The 18,683-nt window shown below is 44.1% G+C and overlaps 1 protein-coding gene across 10 annotated transcripts in view; it reads right to left on the bottom strand.

The window, feature by feature from the left end:
* Positions 1-18,683, bottom strand: part of SPECC1 (sperm antigen with calponin homology and coiled-coil domains 1) — a 200,684-nt gene that overhangs the window by 115,155 nt on the left and 66,846 nt on the right. The window lies entirely within an intron of this gene.

Here is an 18,683-nt window from a genome sequence, read left to right as displayed (position 1 = left end):
CACAGTCCTGCGCGTGAGATATCAGACCATGGGGGAAAACTTGGGATTGTATATGACAGGCGCTTCCTAAGTATTTCTGGGTAAGTTCTGAGTTAAGTTTTGGGATGAATGAGTAGACCAACAGCAAGTTTTGAGGCGGAGGTGGTGAGGAAGACGCTCTAACAACATTCTCCACGATGAATGCTGCCACTAAAAATAAAAATGCAAGCCAGTCATGAGCAGGATCTGCTCTCTGAAATGACTGAGTTACGGAAATCACCCTAAACAACTTTCATAGTCAGCCTTGCGGTGAAAACGCTTAGAACTCACTAATTCTGGCAGTGAAAATACATAATCGGAAAAAAATCATAAGCAGGATGGCGGTTTCCAGCTCCTGCACCCCCTGAACACTGGTTCACTTCAGCTCTCATTCAGCATCTCAGGTCGCCCTGGTCACTTGGATCCTCACAACAGTTTATTCCCTCCGCTTCCGTGAGAGCACATTTAGTTTTCTGCCTCTTCTGGCGTCCTCCTCTCCGTCCCCTTCCTTTCTTTCTCCTCATCTCTGTGACCTCTGGACACTGAATACTCTAATGGCTGGTCACCTCCATCCAATTTGCTCAGGGCCTCTAACTTGGCCTTTGCAGCCAAGCTGTGGCTGCTTGTGTGTCTTAAGCTTGGTCCTGCCTTCTGAACTCCGGATTCATCTATCCAACTACCGTCTTGATGCCTCCAACTTGGGTTCCTCAGTTTAGTGGGAACAAAACCCAATTCTAGGTTTTTTACCATCGATGTCTCACACAGTCTCCTCATCTCCGTAAACAGGATGTGTCAGGATCCTATGTGGTCAATGCCACCATCTCTCAGCACCGCTCACAGCTTCCACCGCTGCCACCCGGTCCAGCCCATAGTCACCTCCCACCAGTATCTCTGCCACCGCCTCCGCTCCAGCCTCCCTTCTTCTGCCCCTGCCTCTTTATGGTCTGACCTTCACATGACAGAGTGACGCTTGTAAGACCCAGGTCAAGCCCCCCGACTTACATGCTCTTTCTGTCTCTCAGAGGAAAACCCAAGCCCTTACCATGGCCTCCAAGGCCCTGAATTCCCTCCCCTCCTCCACTGTGGACTTGCCCTCGCCCCCCACCGGTCTTGCTGCAGCACCTCCTCGCTGTTCCCCAGATCAGCCAAGGTGCTCCCACCCCAGGGCTTTTGCATTCTGACCCAAATGCTCTCCCCCACATTCCAACATTACACAGACCTCTCACTTCCTAGATCTCTCGTCAAATACCATTTGTTCGCTTAGGAGGGGTTTCTCTTGTCTTACCACATGAAAGAGTAAATCAGACCCTCAACACACACACTTCCTGGCTTTGTGGACCTTGTGACACTTTCCACTGTTTAGTGGACTTGTTTACTGTCTCTCTAGCAGAGTGCAAATATCACGAGAGCAGCAGATGAATGGATGAGTAAGTTTATAGCCTCTAAGTCGCTTCAGTCATGTCTGACTCTTTTTCAACCCCATGGACTATAGCCCTCTAGCCCATGGGGTTTCCTACGTAAGAATACTTGAGTGGGGTGCCATTTCCTTCTCCAGGGGATCTTCCCAACCCAGGGATCAAACCCACCGCTTTTACGTCTCCTGCATTGGCAGGAGGTTTCTTTACCACTCGAGCCATCTGGGGCTCTCCTCTACCGGTAGCATAAAGTCCCCAGTTCTCCTGCATGGTATCATCTTGCACACTCCCACCCTGTTACTCTGGCCTCAAAACTACTTTCAAAAGTACACCATCCCTTGGGACTTACTGGTGCTCCAAGAGCTGAGACTCCTCGCTCCCAATGCAGGGGGCCTGGGCTCAGTCCCCAGGGAACTAGATCCCACATGCCACAACTAAAGATCCCTCAACTAAGACCCGGGGTACCCAGGGTGGCCAAATAAATAAATATTAAAAATAAAATAATAGTACAGCCTCCCTGTATCTCCCAGCAACACGAAGCCAGCTGTGATGCCCTGCACACACCCTCCTGTCTCAGCCCCTACGCTTTCCTATCTGCTCTCTTCCCTCTGGTTTAACTCTGCTGTAACCTGGCTACCTGGAAGATGCGGGTTCTCTGCTCTAAATTCGTGGTCAGGTATCACTTCCCCTGGGGGCCTGCTCACCCCAGCCAGCATCAAATACTCCCTTTTGATGCTGCTGTCCTTGGAAATACTTGTGTTTCCCCACAGAACCACGTTACTTAAACTCTTCTTATTACACTGTTAACTCCACGAGTGGCAAGAATGCTGTCTTGGTCCTTTTCGCATCCACATCTAATAAATACTAAAGTAAATAATATATTTACTTACTCTATAATATGCCACTAACTTCTCAAACAAACAAAATAGTTCTGTGATGGTCACTTAGCTTCTGAAGGATTCTTTGCTCTCCATGGAAATACTATGTCATTGAAATGAAAAGAGTAAACATTATAAAGACAACAAGTCTGCCCAAATAGTTAAAACATATAATTTTATCAAAATTCAAATGAATCATGAACTTGATATGTTTACTCCAAGACTCACCTGGAGGAATAAAGCATCAGAAAGCCTAAGAAAGTTTGCAAGAGGGAGAATAAAGAGGAGAGATTTGCCTTATTAGAAATAAAAACATGCGGGCTTCTCTAGTGGTCCAGTGATTGAGAGTCCACCTACCAATGCAGGGGACAGAGGTTCAATCCCTGGTCAGGGAATATTCCACGTGCCATGGAGCAATGAAGCCCATGCGCCACCACTACTAAAGCCCACTCGCCAAGAGTTTGTGCTCTACAACAAGAGAAGCCACCGCAATGAGAAGCCCAAGCATTGCAACAAACAGTGACCCCTGCTCACGGCAACTAGAGAAAGTCTTTGTAGCAACGGAGACCCAGTACAGCCAAAAATAAAGAAATATCTTTTTTAAAAAAAGAGAGAAAAACATGCCATAAAATTACATCAGAAAAACAGTGTGGTTACAACAGAACGGAAATTCCCCAAAGAATTAAACATAAAGTAGCACTTCAAATTAAGTAACAGTCATATCTCCCTCTTTATGCCCCAAATAAATTCCAATTCAATATAAATTTAAAGGTAAAATATGAAAATATAAAAGTTCTGGAAGTAAACATGGATGAATATTTTATAAAATTAAGGAGGGGAAAGCCTTCTTTATTGTCTGAACTTTCATTGTGAACATTTTCAGATTCATAGAAAAGTTGGGCCAGAACACTACAGGGAACACTAAAGGGAATACTAAGTGAACACCTTTGATATCCATCACCTCGTTTTACAAACTGGAAACATTTTACCACATTTGCCTCTATCTTGATCCCTCTCCATTTTCTTCTTCATTGACTCATTTGAAGTATGTTGCAAACAACGTGACATCGTTACATTTCACCTCCAGCTAGTTCCAGCACAATCTCCTGAACTCTCCTACCATACCACGATCAAACCTACGAAAAATAGTACTTTCAAAATAGTGTATAGTACACAGTCCATGGGATTCCCTGGTGGCTCAGCGGTAAAGAATCTGCCTGCCAACTCTGGTTTGATCCCAACTAAACAACAACACAGTCCATATTAAAATTTCCTGAATTGTCTCCAAAAAAACCCCTGGAATTATGTATTTCCTATTTTATCTCTATCTGAAATGGTTATTTAAGGAAGACCGGGGGCAAAAAAAAGGTTTTTAGGAATCTTCATTGAACATAAGGACCCCTTCTGTTTGTAACAGCAAAAAGTTGGGAAAAACCTTCAGTGTTTAACATGGAAAGAGAAAAGTTGCTCAGTCTGGTCTTCCCGACCCAGAGATCAGAACCCGGGTCTCCTGCATTGCAGGCAGATTCTTTATCGTCTGAGATACCAAGGAAGTCCTTAACACTGGGGCTAATAAATGATAGTTAAATAAATGATAACACAACCATACAATGGTGCCTATGCGGCCCCCTGAACAATGTGTCAGACGTGCTACCCTAGAAAGCAGAACGGTATATATATCAAGGACATAAATCTTATTTTTTGTTTATAAACAAACAAACAAAAAACATCTGAACACAAACACACAGATGGAAAGTTATACCTCAAGGTTCTGATGAAGAATGAGTGCCTCTCTTTGAATGCAATGGGTGAGATTCTATGTCCTTTATGTTCTTTTTATTATTATTATTGCTTCGCCATATTTTTTATTTGGCTCGAGTGCATACTGTACTGCTTTTGCTTTTGTAATTTAAAAAATTCACTTTGAAAAAAATCACATATATTCTCTAAATAATGTCAGGTAAAATTGTGTATATTACCAGAAGATTCTTTAGTTTCTAGGAGGATCCTTTAAATACTAACCCAGTACATGTACGATTGTTGAACAAATATTCCTTCCTTCTCCACGATGCCATTAAGGACTGAGCTTACTCTGAAGGTGGTGCTAGAAGACAGGCTGAAATTCTTACTAAACACCAAAGAGCCCACCGTTTTTTAATAACATGAGCTACTTTAATTTTAAATATTTATTATTAAAAATTTCTAACATATACAAAAAATAGAAAGCAGTGTCATAATGATCCTCTATCAACCCAGTTTCAACACATCAATTCATAGTCAACCTTGTTTCAAATACCTCATCCATTTGTCCCCCCATTCCCAAGTAATGTGAAGCAATCACAGATATCCTATTTCATTGGCAAATGTTTCAATTTGTGTTCCAAAGATAAGGACTCTTCAGAAAAACAAAACCAAACCACAGTTCATTATCCCAACTAAAAAAAATTGACAACAATCTCTTACCAAATACCTAATCAAACTTCAAATTTCTGCTTGTACCAAGATTTTAAAAAATCTTGATCCATACCACAACACATGTATTAGAATGGCGAAAATCCCAAACACCGACAACATCAAATGCTGGCAATGATACAGAGCAACAGGAACTCTCATTCATCGCTTGTGAGGATGCAAAATGGTGCAGCCCCTTGGGAAGATAACCTGGCAGTTTGTTACAAAAGTTAACAAATCCTCACCACATAACATCCATCACACATCCTTCACACACCATTCAAATGCAAGGTGGTGAATAGATAAGTGGATGCAGAAACTGTGGTGCATCCATATTATTATTCAGAGTTAAAAAGAAAGGAGCTGTCAAACCACAGAAGGACATGGAGGAACCTTAAATGTAGATTGCAAAGTGTAAGAAGACAGTCTGAAAAGGTTACATCCTGTATGATTCCAATCATATGACATTCTGTGTGCATGCTGAGTCTCTGTGTCATGTCAGACTCTTTTAGACCCCATAGATTATAGCCCACCAGGTTCCTCAGTCCATGAGATTCTCCAGGCGAGGATACTGGCGTGGGTTGCCATACCCATCTCCAGGATCAAACCCAAGTCTCCTGTGTCTCCTGCATTGGCAGGCATATTCTTTGCCACTGAGTCACCTGGGAAACCCCATATGACATTCTGGAGAAGGCAAAACTATGAAGACAGTAAAAAGATCAGTGGTTGCCGATGTTTGAAGGAAGAAAGTTGAGGAAGACTAGGTAGATCACAGGGTATCACGGCTCACTTATTACTATAACTTGACTTCACCTCACTTCAAACTTCCCCTCAATGGTTTCTGGAAGTCCAAGGAGTGAGGGGCTAAGGCTGCTTTACTCAGTCAATACTATCCAGTACCTGTTTTGTACACAACACTCCCAAGTTTTCCATTTTCTAAAGGAAGGGGGAAACTCGGGTTCCCTAATAAGTCAAAGGCCAACGAGGTTCATACAAAGAGAAACCAAGAGAAACTTAAGCACAGGGAGAGTTGAAGAGAGGGTGACAAATGAAGTGTAGTAATTGAATCAGAAGAAATTCCTCAGGCAAACAGCGTATATGCTGGTCTGAAGGATGCTCCAGAAGGCAGCACGCGAAGTTGAGGGTGGATCTATAGGGACAGAAAACAGTTGCCTGCAGCTGGAGTGAAATAGGAATTGACTGGAAACGACTCAAGGGATCTTTCCAGTGTGACAGGAACATTCTAAAGCCCAGTTGTGGTGGATGGTTGTAACTCGGAAAATTGAGTAAAAATCATCAGCCTGCACATCTTAAATGGGTGAATTTGAGAATATGTAAATTACAATTCCATAAAGCTGGGTTTTTAAGCCAAGGGAGATAAATAGATGAGGCTTCAAGACTCTATGAATTATTTCTGAACTAAAAAAAGCCCCGTCCTCACTGTGAGTCAATTAGCGTGACTGAAGTTCAGGGGTGCCTCGCTACCAAGAATCAAGGCTAGAAAGATACACACTTTGAAGAAGATGAGATGAAAGGGAAGAGAGAAGCCTCACCCCGAGCAGGATGGGCCTTCTTCCTGAGTGTGCTGCCAGCAGGTCCAACACGGTCCTGGGAGCAGCAGAGAATGAGGAGGAAAGACAGAGCTGGGTCCTGGGCAGGACCCAGGAGGGCTGGACAGAAGGACACAAGCAGCATGTCCTTAAAAGGCAAAAAAGCACAGCCCGCCGAGGGATCCAGAAAGGCTTCCAGGAGGAGGTGATGCTTACGAGCTGGTCTGTTCCTGGTGATCAGAACTGCTGTCAACACCCAGTGTGGCAGGAGGTGGGCAGCAGAGAGGGTAGGGGCTCCAGGCACGGACGAGCATCCTGGAGGAGCAGGCTCAGCGGCAGGGCCAGGTCTGGCTCATCAGGACAAACAAAGTCCTGAGTGTGTTTGGAGAACCAGCCCCACTGTAGCCAAGGACTGGAGTCAAGGCAAGAACAGGACAGGACACGGCTACAGCGGGAGTGCGCTGGGTCCAGGCAGGAGCTCTGCCCCAGGCCCTTATGCAGCCAAGGTAGAGATCTTGTCTGAGGTGTCTGAGCACGGGGCTGGGCCGGCCAAAGCTGCAGCTCAGGACAAGGGCCCTGCTGCTGCAAAACCTGCCCTCTCATCCACCCTCCTCCAGCACTGACCCACAGCCAACACGCCAAGATCACTGAGGCGCCCATCTGAACAGGGTGCACTGACCAGTGTCCTGGGCACTGGCAGCTGGGAGGCTCCTCCCAGAACAAGCATGCACTTCAGCCCCTCCACCTGGGATGTCCGCATACTGAGAGTAGGTAGATTGTTTCAACCCTGTTCATGCTAGTTGTACCAATGATCTTATTTACATAACTTAATTATTCTGTAAACCAATGAAACAGGAGTGCAGAAAGAGAGAGAGACATTGCTTCCTCAAAAGCCACTCTGAATGGTCTGAAAAGACTGGATGAAAGCGACCTGTTAAGACAGGAGGTATTATTCAGTCACCCAGTTGTGTCCACCTCTTTGCGACCCCATGGACTACAGCATGTCAGGCTTCCCTGTCTTTCACCACCTCCCAGAGTTTGCTCAAATTCATGTCCATTGAGTTGATGATGTCATCCAACCATTTCATCCTCTGTTTCCCTCTTCTCCTCCTGCCCTCAATCTTTCCCAGCATCAGGGTCTTTTCCAATGAGTCAGCTCTTTGCATCAGGTGGCCAAAGTATTGGAGCTTCAGCTTCAGCATCTGTCCTTCCAATGAATATTCAGGGTTGATTTCCTTTAGGATGGACTGGTTTGATCTCCCTGCAGTCCAATGGACTCTCAAGAGTCTTCTCCAGCACCACAATTCAAAAGCACCAATTCTTCGGCACTCAGCCTTCTTTATGGTCCAACTCTCACATCTGTACATGACTACTGGAAAAACCATAGCTTTGACTATACTGACGTTTGTCAGCAAAATGATGTCTCTGCTTTTTAATATACTGCTTTGTCATAGCTTTCTTTTCAAAGGAGCAAGTGTCTTTAATTTCATGGTAGTAGACACCATCCACAGTGATACTGGAGCCCAAGAAACCTCAACTTTAAAAAATGTTCAAAGTTGCTATAAATGATGAGGGAACCCTTTGCAGCCCAACCCAAATCAAGAAGCCTCTGTGCTTTTCAGGTGAGAGATGCCAGGCCAGGTTGGGTCAGGGGAACCCAGAGGAAATGAAAAGTGGGCAAATGTGGTGACAAAGACAGCCACACGCTCAAGAAAGGAGGCTGACAGAAAACAGGACAGCTGATTTGGGTGACTGCAGTTGGAGGAGTCAGACGCTAGAGGAAGCTGGAAGCCCGTGCAGTGAGAGGTGAGCATCATTCAGAAAAGTCCCACAAGAACGAGAACACAGTGGAAGACCCAGGAGAACTGGGGCTTTCTGTGTGTTGCTCGTGGCTGCCTCCCCGGCACCTGGAAAGAGGCCTGGGACTCAGAAGATACAGACACTTGGTGACGGAACGAACGGACGGACAGTATCGGCTGTTGGGGGAGCGTTTCCGGAAGGCAGGTTCATTTTGGGGTGGAAACGCAGGTTTGGCCTGAGGGCCCGGAAGAGTGTCTCCCACGTGGGAGAGGACAAGAAAAGATATGCAGTAGGGGGTCTTTGAGCTTAACAGCAACCTCCTGAAGTCAGGAAGGACGTCAGTAAGGATCTGATTCAATTACCCTCCAACATCCCCATCAAGGAGTTAGCGTGAAATGAAACCTTCACTCCAGTAACTAGGAGTTCTTCATTTCCTGGGGCTGAGCACTTCTCATGTGCTGTGGCTGCTGGAACATTCTTCCATGCATGTGTGTGTGTGCTAAGTCCCTTCAGTCATGTCCTCTCTATGACCCCATGGCCTGCAGCCCACCAGGCTCCCCTGTCCATGGGATTCTCCAGGAAAGAATACTGGAGTGGGTTGCCGTGCCTTCCTTCAGGGGAATCTTCCTGACCCAGGGATCAAACCTGTGTCTCTTACATCTACCTGCATTGGCAGGTAGGTTCTTTACCACTAGTGCCACCTGGGAAGCCCATTCTTTCATATATTCAGTCAAAACCTGACCCGAATTTTACTGCTTCGAACCAAAAGGGATAACTTTAATTTTGACTGAAAAAGGAATTGTTGACCAAGTGCAAGGATGGTAGCTTTGGAAGGAAAAAAAAAGCACATCGTAATGCAGAGCTGGGAGCTCCTGGGCAAGATGTGCCAGACAGAGTCCACGGCAGGTGGGTTTATCTAATCGCCATAATTCCTGACTCTGAGGTCCTGTCACGCAGGGCAGTTTTCAAGGAAAAGCACATTTCATAAAGACAGCTCCATGTTAGGCTCTACTCTTGCTTCCTCACAGAGGCCACTGCACTTCCTTCTCACCACTTCCTGAGATGGGTGTGGTTGACCTCGTCTTACAGGTGAGGAAACTGGAGAAGCTTCTCCAAGGGGGAGGATCTGATCCCCCAGTGAGTAAAGACACCGATGGGAGAAAATTGGGTCACTGTTCAGAAGTTTACCCTGAGTCTCAGCATGAAAGAAAGTCACCTGTGTGGACACAGCCCCCAGAACGTGATACAACAGACTTCCCTCTGCAAAGATGGATGATTCTAGAAAATCACTAGATCTATCTGGAAAGTCTTGGCCATTCATAAGAAGGGAACCAGCTGAGAAATCCAGATAAATAAGCACCTATGAAACAGTTACTGGAAGAAACAGGAAATTTTAGAAAATCTCTAATGTGTATCCTCATTGAAATTCAAGGAGCTTTTACAGCTGTGAAGCTACAGCAAGAGGTTATGAAGAAGAAACAATTTGAGATCAGATAAATCAGACAAAAGATGAAACACACAATAGCTGAAGTAAAGAAACAAAGCGAAGCACATTAGATGATAAACTTTAAAAAAAATCAGAGGATGCATGAAAGTAATCAAAAGGATTAAAGAAAATATTAATACATGATGGGGAAGACATACTCAGGAGACAGAATATACACATATTTGAATTCCCTGAAGGAGGTTCCAGGGTAAAGAGAAAACCAATAATTTAAGTCATAACAAAATGCCTTGAGGGCATTTAATAAATCTACCACCCAATCGAGAAACTCTTAAGCAAAAGAGGGAAAAAGAACTGAACCTGCAAATCAATACCTCAAGCCAACTTTCTGCATCCGATTTAACGGAGAAAGATCAAAAGCAATCACAGTAAAATGAGAACAAGGACATCACTAGCATTTAACACAACCCTAGTGTCATACACAGGACACAGCAGGAATGAGAAAGAAAAGACACAGCCACAGGGATGAAGGAGACAAAGGGCTTTGTTATCTGCAGCTGATAGAATTGGCCACTTGGAGATCATGGAGAATCAACTGAAAACCATCAGTACCAGTGAGGGAAGGAGTCAGTTACAAATTAGATAGTTTAAAAATATCTAATTAAAAAAATACAGTGAATGTTCACCTCAGCAGCACACATCCTAAAATTGGAAGGACACAGAGAAGATTAGTGTGGAGGATGACATGCACGTTCATGAAGTTTTCCACGTTAAAAAAGAAGAAAAAGCAATCCCATCCACAAAGGTAATACAAGTATAAACCTGGGTGTAAACTCAACAAACAAAAGAAAAAGGAGAAGAAATATATGGACTATAGAGAAAGACAAAAAGGAAGGCTCAGAGAGGCGGCCACATTTCTGGATGGAAAGACTTTGCAAAAAAGTCAGTATTTCTGGAGGGACAAGTAGGGAGAGCGCCCTCCTCTGAACCACAGGTTCCTAGAGAGGAACCCTGAAAGCCACCAAACCCTGATGACCATGTACCTCTGGGAAGTACAGGGTCATGAAACTGCCAGGTACCCTCAAAGAATCCAAGACTTTATAATAGCAGTACCAAGTTCAAAACCTCCTCACAGTGGCATCACCTTGGACATTGCAGAAGTTAAAGCTACTTCCTGGTCAGTCAGTGATGGAGGGATAAAGAAAATGTGGTTTACACAGAAGGGAATATTGTTCAGCCTTGAAAAGGCTCTCTCCTAGGGACTGGCCATAGGCTCTGATTGGGTCTCCCCCCATCCATTAGTCCAGTCTGCACAGGCAGCCAAAATGCTCCTTCTAAAATGAGGTCAAGTCCAGAAGAATGGATAAAGAAAATGTGGTTCACATATACAACAGAATACTACTCAGACATTTAAAAGAATGAAATAATGCCATTTGCAGAGACATGGATGGATTTAGTGTCATACTGAGTGAAGTAAGTCAGACAGAGAAGGCGAAATATCGTATGACATCCCTTATAAGTAGAATCTTAACACATGATACAAAACAGAAACAGACTCACAGACTTAGAGAACGAACTTATGGTTGCCAGGGTGGGGGGAAGGGATAGTTAGGGAGTCTGGGATCGATATGTACACACTGCTCTATTTAAAATGTATAGCACAGGGAACTCTGCTCAATGTTCTGTGGCAGCCTAGATGGGAGGGGAGTTTGGGGGAGAGAGGATACATGTATATGTATGACTGAGTCCCTTTGCTGCCCATCTGAAACTAACATAACATTGTTAATTGACTAGTAGTAGTGGTATCCGACTCTTTTGCAATCCCATGGACGGTAGCCCGCTAGGCTGCTCTGTCCATGGAATTCTCCAGGCAAGAATACTGGAGTGGCTAGCCATTCCCTCCTCCAGCGGATCTTCCCAGCCCAGGGATCAAACCCAGGTCTCCCGCATTGCAGGCAGATTCTTTACCGTCTGAGCCACCAGTATAGCTACCGTTAACTGGCTATCAGTTCAGTTCAGTTCAGTCGCTCAGTCGTGTCCAACTCTCTGCGACCCCATGAATCGCAGCATGCCAGGCCTCCCTGTCCATCACCAACTTCCGGAGTTTACCCAAACCCATGTCCATCGAGTAGGTGATGCCATCCAGCCATCTCATTCTCTGTCGTCCCCTTCTCCTCCTTCCCCCAATCCTTCCCAGCATTAGGGTCTTTTCCAATGAGTCAACTCTTTGCATGATGTGGCCAAAGTACTGGAGTTTCAGCTTCAACATCAGTCCTTCCAATGAACACCCAGGACTGATATCCTTTAGGATGGACTGGTTGGATCTCCTTGCAGTCCAAGGGACTCTCAAGAGTCTTCTCCAACACCACAGTTCAAAAGCATCAATTCTTCGGTGCTCAGCTTTCTTCACCTTCCAACTTTCACATCCATACTTGACTACTGGAAAAACCATAGCCTTGACTAGATGGACCTTTGTTGGCAGAGTAATGTCTCTGCTTTTAAATATGCTATCTAGGTTGGTCATAACCTTCCTTCCAAAGAGTAAGTGTCTTTTAATTTCATGGCTGCAATCACCATCAGCAGTGATTTTGGAGCCCCAAAAAATAAAGTCTGACACTGTTTGCACTGTTTCCCCATCTATTTCCCATGAAGTGATGGGACCAGATGCCATAATCTTAGTTTTCTGAATGTTGAGCTTTAAGCCAACTTTTTCACTGTCCTCTTTCACTTTCATCAAGAGGCTCTTCAATTCTTCTTCGCTTTCTGCCATAAGGGTGGTGTCATCTGCATATCTGAGGTTATTGATATTTCTCCCGGCAATCTTGATTCCAGCTTGTGTTTCTTCCAGCCCAGCGTTTCTCATGATGTACTCTGCATATAAGTTAAATAAGCAGGGTGACAATATACAGCCTTGACAGACTCCTTTTCCTATTTGGAACCAGTCTGTTGTTCCATGACCAGTTCTAACTGTTGCTTCCTGACCTGCATACAGGTTTCTCAAGAGACAGGTCAGATGGTCTGGTATTCCCATCTCTTTCAGAATTTTCCACAGTTTATTGTGATCCACACAGTCAAAGGCTTTGGCATAGTCAATAAAGCAGAAATAGATGTTTTTCTGGAACTCTCTTGCTTTTTCAATGATCCACCGGATGTTGGCAATTTGATCTCTGGTTCCTCTGCCTTTTCTAAAACCAGCTTGAACATCTGGAAGTTCACGGTTCACGTATTGCAGAAGCCTGGCTTGGAGAATTTTCAGCATTACTTTACTGGCATGTGAGGTGAGTGCAATTGTGCGGTAGTTTGAGCATTCTTTGGCATTGCCTTTCTTTGGGATTGGAACAAAAACTGACCTTTTCCAGTCCTGTGGACACTGCTGAGTGTTCCAAATTTGCTGACGTATCGAGTGCAGCATTTTCACAGCATCACCTTTGAGGATTTGAAATAGCTCAACTGGAATTCCATCACCTCCACTAGCTTTGTTCGTAGTGATGCTTTCTAAGGCCCACTTGACTTCACATTCCAGGATGTCTGGCTCTAGGTGAGTGATCACACCATTGTGATTATCTGGGCCGTGAAGATCTTTTTTGTACAGTTCTTCTATGTATTCTTGCCACCTCTTCTTAATATCTTCTGCTTCTGTTAGGTCCATACCATCTCTGTCCTTTATTGAGCCCATCTTTGCATGAAATGTTCCCTTGGTAGCTCTAATTTTCTTGAAGAGATCTCTAGTCTTTCCCATTCTGTTGTTTTCCTCTATTTCTTTGCAATGATTTCTGAGGAAGGCTTTCTTATCTCTCCTTGCTATTCTTTGGAACTCTGCATTCAGATGGGAATATCTTTTCTTTTCTCCTTTGCTTTTCACTTCTCTTCTTTTCACAGCTATTTGTAAGGCCTCCTCAGACAGCCATTTTGCTTTTTTGCATTTCTTTTCCATGGGGATGGTCTTGATCCCTGTCTCCTGTACAATGTCACAAACCTCTGTCCATAGTTCATCAGGCACTCTGTCTATCAGATCTAGTCCCTTAAATCTATTTGTCACTTCCACTGTATAATCATAAGGGATTTGATTTAGATCATACCTGAATGCTATACTGCAATATAAAAATTAAAAGTTAAAAATAAAAATAAAAAGTAAATGAAACAAGGTCGGGTGAATCACTCCTCCTTCCCTCAGCCTCCAACCCCAGCCCTCAGCCCCTCCAACCTCAGCTGCAGCCATGTGCCCGCACTGTTCTCATCCATGTCTGTTCATGGAGCTCCATGGATGGGGGATCTCTGTCCTGCCCCCTGAGGTTGCCTTGTTGCCTAAAACAGTGTCAGACACACAGTAGGCACTCAAAAATGTTTGTTGACCTAACTGCATGAAATGTCAAAAGGACCTCTAGTCAGAGTGGGGACTCCCAGAACAGGAGTCAGTGTGTGGACGAGGCTGCCATCTAGTGGTGGGATCCCCTTGCAGATTTAGCAGGGGGTACCTAAAAGGCTCAGCATCTCTTGGGGCCCTGGGATGTGCAGTTAGGGGGTATCAGGGAAGACCCCCATCTACCACCAGGGGCCACCCCATTCTCTAAGCCCATGCCCATTGGTTAAGACCATATCTGCATCACAGACATTGGAGGGAGGAAAGGAAGAAGCAGGTGTCTGGGCTGGGCTCTACCACAGAGATATTATAATACTGATTCAAAATCAGTTAGGAGGAGCAAGTGTTCAGTGTGGAAATGGACGGGGATGGAGAAGACAAAGTAACGCTCGTGTGACCACCCTGAAGTGTCGTGATCTGGACGAAACACTGCCTTCTCCTGGAGGCTGTGTTGAGGTTGAGCGAGGCCAATACCTGGCGCGGGGTGGGGTGGGGGAGGGTACCCGGTAGGGCTGGACCACCTGCCCCGTCCAGACCCCTCCCTGCCTTCCAGTGGTTGCTCTGGGTACTGCAGATGGTGACAGGGCCCTGGGGATGCTCAGGCCTGGACACCAGAACCCAGAGACAAACCAGCCCCTTCACCAAGCTCCCCTAGCACCCAGATTAGACAGCGCGTTAGCAGCAGATGCCATCATATGATCAGCACTACCTAAAGAGTGAGCATTTTCTTCTGTGCTAGGTTTGAGGGCTCCTCCCCAAGGACAGATCAATTCCCAGCAAAGGGTACAATACAGGCTGATCACAGGTTTAACTGCTATGAGTTTAAAACCACAACACTGTATAATTGTTTCACGACAGTATCGCTTCCAAAATTAATACACTTGAAAGAAAACACAGATTATACCATCCCACGCCATTACCGAAAACATGTCCCAAAGCCAAATGTTGAGGGCCATAAAAAGAATTCTGTCCCCTAAGTGTTTATGTACAATTTATAATTACATCTTTCCTATAGGAGGAAATCAACCACGTACTGCTAGCATTTTCCTTCTTTTCTTTAGTTTCATTTTTGCCTTTACAGCTGAATCTATAGAGAGTGGTGGTGACTCCAGTGAGCTCCTGATGGGGGTGCCCTTTCTAACAGTGAGTCTCCTCCTTCTTTGTCTCAATGGTACTGAGATATTAAAACCCACACTTATTACTAGTGCCAGTGCTCTTGTTCCCCTGGTTTTCATGCACATAAAATAAAGACAAAGTGTGAGCTGATATTCACAGAACCACCTAACACGACTGCACAATGGCAGGGGCGCTGGCACCTGCAGCAGAGACAGACCTGCTGATGGGTGACCTGCCAGCCAGTGCTCCTAATACCTGGCTCATCAGCTGATGCACAGGTCTGAATTCACAGGAATGAGGCAGTTTGGGGATATGTGACCATGTACAAAAGTGCCAGCTGTACAAAAGCTGATATGAAAATATTGAGGACTACCTGCACTTAAAACCCAAAAGCTCCAGAGATAAGCGCAATTTTTTTAATCCAACTTGATTAAGTCAAAGGATGTAATTTCATTACAATCAAGGTAATCTCATTATATTCAGGAATTTGAATGATAACTGTTGGAATACATTCCAAATAGCCCATCACAGTTTATGAAGCATTCACAGACCTTTGCTATGACATCGTTGAGCTGAAGATCTGTACGTATTTCCTCAATGTGAGAATAGGAAAACTAAAGCCCATGGAGTGTGGAAACCAGTAAAACTAAAGTCTTTCTCTAGAATCCTGAATAAAGAGAACATGTGCTGTGATTAAGCAAATAAATTACTGACAAACAAATGGTTAAGACACACACTAAAAGACAAGTAGAAGAGGAAGGATTGGGCTAAAGCAAAAAAAAAAAAATTAGGTTATAGTTCGTCATGTCAAGGCTATGGTTTTTCCAGCAGTCATGTATGGATGTGAGAGTTGGACTATAAAGAAAGCTTAGCACCAAAGAATTGATGCTTTTAAACTGTGGTGTTGAAGGAGACTTTTGAGAGTCCCTTGGACACCAAGGAGATCCAACCATTCCATACTAAAGGAAATCAGTCCTGAGTGTTCATTGGAAGGACTGATGTTGAAGCTGAAACTCCAATACTTTGGCCACCTGATGTGAAGAACTGACTCATTGAAGAAGACCCTGATGCTGGGAAAGATTGAAGGTGAGAGGAGTAGGGGATGACAGAGGATGAGATAGTTGGATGAAATCATCAACTCAATGGACATGAGTCTGAATAAACTCCGGGAGTTGATGATGGACAGGGAGGCCTGGCGTGCTGTGGTCCATGGGGTCGCGAAGAGTCAGACACAACTGAGTGACTGAACTGAACTGATTCTGTTTTTAATTTTTAAAGCAATGTCTGCATGTGTTTTTAACATTTTGAAACAGTATAGATAGATCTAATATGGAAGGTCTCCTTCCCCCACCACTTTCCATACTCTCCTCAAAGTAACATCCCCACATCCTTCCAGGAAAACAGTTATGATTTCAAAAATTAAATCATGTATTTAAAAATCAAAACACATGAGGTCAGACACACCATCTTATTTTCCCCACTTAGTAATAATCTTTCCCTGTCAGTACATACAAATCTACTGTGTCCATTTTCATGGCTGCATACTATTCTGCTATACCAAAATCTCATTATGCAACCAGCCCTGGACTGATACACACTTGGGCTTTCCAGTATTTTACTGTTATAATAATGCCACAACTGAACATCTTGTTCATGTATATAGGCATTCTTTTTCAAGTATATCAGTAATGCTAAATGCTAAGTGGTAGAAATCCTTGGTGAAAGATCATACATGTTTCAAGCATAGATAGATTTTACCAGATTATCCTTGTCATTAGCAATATGTGGTGTGGCTCCCCTCACCCTTAACGACATCAAAAATTATCAATCATTTTGTAGTTATTTTTTTAAAATTTATTTTGGCTGTGCTGCATAGCATGTGGGATCTTACTTCCCTGGCCTGGGGTTGAACCTGTGTCCCCTGCTGTGGAAGCACAAGGTCCTAACCACTGGACCACCAAGGAAGTTCCTCAATCATTTTAATTTTTACTAATCTGTTAGGGGAAATCATATATCGTAATTATTGTTCCAAATTATATCTTTGTACCTCTAAGTGAGACTTAGTATCTTTTTTCTGTTGGCTGTGCTGGGTCTTCATTGCTGTTGTCTTGTTGTGGAGCGCAAGTTCTAGGGCTCACGGCCTCAGTAGTCATGGTGGACAGGCTTAGTTGCCCTACAGCATGTGGGATCCTCCCGGACCAGGGATCAAATCTGTACTCCTACAGTGGCAGGCAGATTCTTAACCACTAGACCACCAGGTAAGTCCCAGCATCTTTCTAGTGTCTATCTGTATTTCCTTTTTATATGAAGTACCCATTTTTCTTTTGTACTATTTTTCTTATTGATTTACACAAACTCATTGTAAATAAGCCCCCTTTGTCACATGTCTTGCAAATAATTTCCCCTTATTTACAAAGCAGTGTTTAATATTTATATGATTTTTTTTCACCAGTTGCCTTTTGTGCTTGTTCTTTCCAAGGCAGAGACCAAAAGTTGATTCTTTGATGTTTTCTCTCTGCACGTTCATGGTTTCACTTTTTAAGGTTTAAATTTTAATCCACTTGGAATTTATTCTGATGAGAGGCATGAGATAGGGGTCCAGCTTTATTTTTCCCTAAAGACCCAATCAGTCATTACTTGTGAGTGAATTATCCATCTTGATAGAAAATGCTACTGTAATCCTACACGGAATCCTCCAATCCTGTGGACTGTCTGCTCCACTGAATAGTCCTCCCCGATCGCTGATGTTTCAGAAACTTCCTGGTTATCCAAGAGTATTTATTCTTCTAGATTAGGGTTTATCAACAGCGCACTACTGACATTTCTGGCAGGACCCTTCCTTTCTGTGAGGGGCTATCCTGTGCCTTGCAGAAAGTTCAGCAGCACCGCTGATTTCTGCCCACTAGATGGCAGTATCACCCCCAGTGATGCCAACCAAACCTGTCTGCAGACTGCCAGTGGTTCCCTGGATTGGGGTGAAGGGCAAAATCGCCTGAGGTTGAGAAATGCTGTTTCATATAAATCGGTCTCATCTTATCAGTGTTTCTGCTCTCAAATTCCCACTGATACTATAACTGAGATGAAGACAAATTCATAGGATACTTCAGACATCTGTTTTATTTAATATATCTACTAAATTTAATCTTTGTTATATTTAGTCTTATCCAAGAACCAGGTATATACCCTTCCACTTATGCATACCTTCATATATGTCCTTTAAAAAGAGTTTTAAGAGTTTTTAAAATATAGGCCCTGGTCATATTGTTTGTGTGCATGCATGCTCTGACTCTTTGGGACTCCATGGACTGTGGCTCTTCTGTCCACAGAATTCTCAAGGCAATATTACTGGAGTGGGCTGCCATTCCCTTCTCCAGGGGATCTTCCCTATCCAGGGATCAAACCCACATCTCCTGCATTGGAGGTGGATTCTTTACCCACCACGCTACCTGGGAAGTCCCAATCACTCACCTAGAGCCAGACATCCTGGAATGTGAAGTCAAGAGGGCCTTAGAAAGCATCACTACGAACAAAGCTAGTAGAGGTGATGGAATTCCAGTTGAGCTATTTCAAATCCTCAAAGATGATGCTGTGAAAGTGCTGCACTCAATATGTCAGCAAATCTGGAACACTCAGCAGTGGCCACAGGACTGG

This window comes from Giraffa tippelskirchi, chromosome 3, assembly GCF_054371585.1.
Source record: "Giraffa tippelskirchi isolate mGirTip1 chromosome 3, T2T-mGirTip1v1.2.pri, whole genome shotgun sequence".
Lineage (NCBI taxonomy): Eukaryota > Metazoa > Chordata > Mammalia > Artiodactyla > Giraffidae > Giraffa > Giraffa tippelskirchi.
Note: the sequence above shows the minus strand (reverse complement) of the source record. Positions and strands in the feature narration are given on the sequence as shown.